The 3560-nt window shown below is 48.5% G+C and overlaps 1 non-coding gene across 1 annotated transcript; it reads left to right on the forward strand.

The window, feature by feature from the left end:
- Positions 1-2075: 2075 nt before the first annotated feature.
- TRNAR-UCG (transfer RNA arginine (anticodon UCG)) lies at positions 2076-2148 on the forward strand. Its single transcript has one exon. It is a non-coding gene; the product is annotated as a tRNA-Arg (tRNA).
- The last annotated feature ends 1412 nt before the right edge of the window (positions 2149-3560 follow it).

The following is a 3560-nucleotide window of genomic DNA, read 5'->3' on the forward strand; positions in this document are numbered from 1 at the left end:
CGATGTCAATATTAGGAGGTGCGACTTCAGTGTCTTTAGTGACATCTACAGGCACTAAGTGGTGTTGGTTGGACGGCATCATATGGTTGGCAGGCTCATGATGAATGTCCACTGGAAGGAGTTTATGTAACTGGGGCTCATTGTCTTCTTTTTTGTTTTTTTTGCTAGTTGCTTTACGTCGCACCGACACAGATAGGTCTTATGGCGACGATGGGACAGGGAAGGGCTAGGAGTGGGAAGGAAGCGGCCGTGGCCTTAATTATGGTACAGCCCCAGCATTTGCCTGGTGTGAAAATGGGAAACCACGGAAAACCATTTTCAGGGCTGCCGACAGTGGGGTTCGAACCCACTATCTCCCGAATACTGGATACTGGCCGCACTTAAGCGACTGCAGCTATCGAGCTCGGTTAATTGTCTTCTAGGACGTCCATCTGTTCCGCCCATGAGGAGGATTTCACTACGGTAGCCGCATGAACATTAAGTTTGCTATCCTCTTGTCCCTGTTCAACAGTCTGGCCTGTCACTGTGTTATGTGTGTGTCCCTCAGCGGAAGGTGCTAGTACTACTTCTTCAATATCCTGTGTATGTGAAGCTGGTTCATCTGTGTTAATGTGCTGTACGGCTGGTTCCATGGTGTTGTCTATGTCTGTGAGATCTGCATGTGAAGTAGTAAGGTCTTCTAAGCTAGGAAGGGGTGGTGAACTAACGTCTCCACCATCCGCAGTAATGTTATTTATATTGCCAGTTCCGTCAGAAGCAGTCAACACAGTGCTGTATGTCGGCTGCCTGACGTTCAAAGCCGGTCGGCTTCTACGATGCGGACAATCTACTTGTAAATGTGTCGTTTCCTTACAGTAAAAACATGATTTCATTTGGCCCTCATACGTTAGGAGAATTCTACAGTCATTAACAGTTAGTTGAGTGGGTATAGGGTACTTAAGTTCAATATTGACAACACGAATGCCGTTACTCACGTCAGAAAATTCGTAGGGGTCACTCCACTTCTCGTCCCGAATGTCCTTGACCAGCCCGTAAGTTGACAGCACGCGGGCAAGCCGTTCGTTGTTTACTTCAGGTGGTAAGTTGAATACACGCACTCGCTTAGTAGAGGTGTCCGCAGCAGTAATTGTCACATTAGTGGAAAGACCAGTAGAAAGACGGAATACTTTCACACCTTCATGCCGGGATAATAAGTTTTCATATAGTACAACAGAGACTAATTTAATATACACTGCATTTTCCCCATTATGAAGTTGAATGGCTATAATTTGGTCCTTGTTAAGTCTGAGTTCTGTTCCTATCCAGCGATGAATTTCCAGTGGAGTAGGCCTATTATTCCTATCCTCAAACACACATTTAATAGTATTTTTTCGTATACTTGCCATAGTAGTACTGAGGCTATTCCAAAGATGTAACGAGAACACAAGTCGCAATGACTTTCGTACTAGCGCACTGTCACCGCTTGGCTGCTTGCCGTGTTACCTCGACCGAGGTTGCGCACGAACTACTCGCCCGGTAATAGAGATATTAAGGGTCCACCTCTGTGGTGTAGTGGTTAGTCTGATTAGCTGCCACGCCCGGAGGCCCGGGTTCGATTCCCGAATCTGCCACGAAATTGGAAAGTGGTACGAGGTCTGGAACGGTGACCACTCAGCCTCGGGAGGTCAATTGAGTAGAGGTGGGTTCGATTCCCACCTCAGCCATCCTCGAAATGGTTTTCTGTGGTTTCGCTCTTCTCCACCGGCAAATGCCCGGATGGTTCCTAACTTACGGCCACGGCCGCTTCTTTCCCTCTTCCTTGTCTATCCCTACCAATCCTTCCATCCCCCTACAAGGCCCCTATTCAGCGTAGCAGGTGAGGGCGCCTGGGTGAGGTACTAGTCCTCCTCACCAGTTGTATCCCCAGATCCAAAGTCTCACACTCCCGGACACTGCCCCTGAGGCGGTAGAGGTGAGATCCCTCGCTGAGTCCGAGGGAAAAACCAACCCTGGAGGGTAGACCGATTAAGAATGAAATATTAAGGAGTGTGTGGAATTGACTGTTATTTATCACGAGCAAAGGCGTCGTTTCCCAAGACCGTGTGGCCTAATGGGTAAGGCGTCGGATTTCGGATCCGAAGATTGCAGGTTCGAGTCCTGTCACGGTCGGTAATTTTTATTTCGCCGACTTGACGTTTAAGCTCGTAGCGAAATTTGATGAGTGGTACGAGGGCTGGAACGGGGTCTACTCAGCCTCGGGAGGTCAATTGAGTAGAGGTGTGTTTGATTCCCCACCTGTCATCCTGAAAGTGGTTTTCCGTCGTTTCCCACTTCTCGTCCAGGCAAATTCCGGGATGGTACATAACTTAATGCCACGGCCGCTTCCTTCCCTATTCCTTGTCTATCCCTTCCAATCTTCCCATCCCCCGCAAGGCTCCAAGAAAAAAACTCGTGTCCTCATCCTGAGGTGGTGCAGCTCTTTTCAGGCACACCTCCAATGGAGGTGAACTGCATGTCATCATCATCATCATCTGTTTACCCTCCAGGTTCGGCTTCTCCCTCGGACTCAGCGAGGGATCCCACCTCTACCGCCTCAAGGGCAGTGTCCTGGAGCTTCAGACTCTTGGTCGGGGGATACAACTGGGGAGAATGACCAGTTACTCGCCCAGGCGGCCTCACCTGCTATGCTGAACAGGGGCCTTGTGGAGGGATGGGAAGATTGGATGGGACAGGCAAGGAAGCGGGAAGGAAGCGGCCGTGGCCTTAAGTTAGGTACCATCCCGGCATTTGCCTGGAGGAGAAGTGGGAAACCACTGAAAACCACTTCCAGGATGGCTGAGGTGGGAATCGAACCCATCTCTACTCAGTTGACTTCCCGAGGCTGAGTGGACCCCGTTCCAGCCCTCGTACCACTTTTCAAATTTCGTGGCAGAGCCGGGAATCGAACCCGGACCTCCGGGGGTGGCAGCTAATCACGCTAACCACTACACCACAGAGGCGGACTGAACTGCATGTACCGTTTAAAAAAACAAAAGCTGTCGTGCCATTCTTAAATTTCTGGCAGTACTGGGAAACGAATCCGGACCCCCAGGACAAAAACTAATAGTGCTAACCATTGCGATATACAGTAGAGGCAACCAATCAGCAAAGCTCATTTGTTTATTACTCGCACACTTTTGAATGATAGATGGACACCCTAGTGCTGAATCGGTCAACCTCGGCAATCTTCGAGATTCGTATTGGCAACCTTTGAGACATAAACTATGAATCGCTTGTTCATCGCTGTGCGACATCCGGCGTACACTTTACGTACTAGTACTGTTGTTGTTTACACAGCAAAGCCGAACTATAGAATTCATGCTAGGAACAAGATTCGCATCGACACATGTTATGGTGTGTGTGACACAGTTGTTGGCTTAAGATAATAAATGTTTAGAAAATTCATATCGATCGATTATATTATCGATTCAATTCAGATTTCATTTCCATTCAGTTGGCAATATAACCTGAACCGGAAGAGACCCCTCCCTACTCTTCAACCCAGTACACAAACCAATCACTAAAAAGTGTGCCAATAATAC

Source organism: Anabrus simplex, chromosome 4 (assembly GCF_040414725.1).
Source record: "Anabrus simplex isolate iqAnaSimp1 chromosome 4, ASM4041472v1, whole genome shotgun sequence".
NCBI lineage: Eukaryota > Metazoa > Arthropoda > Insecta > Orthoptera > Tettigoniidae > Anabrus > Anabrus simplex.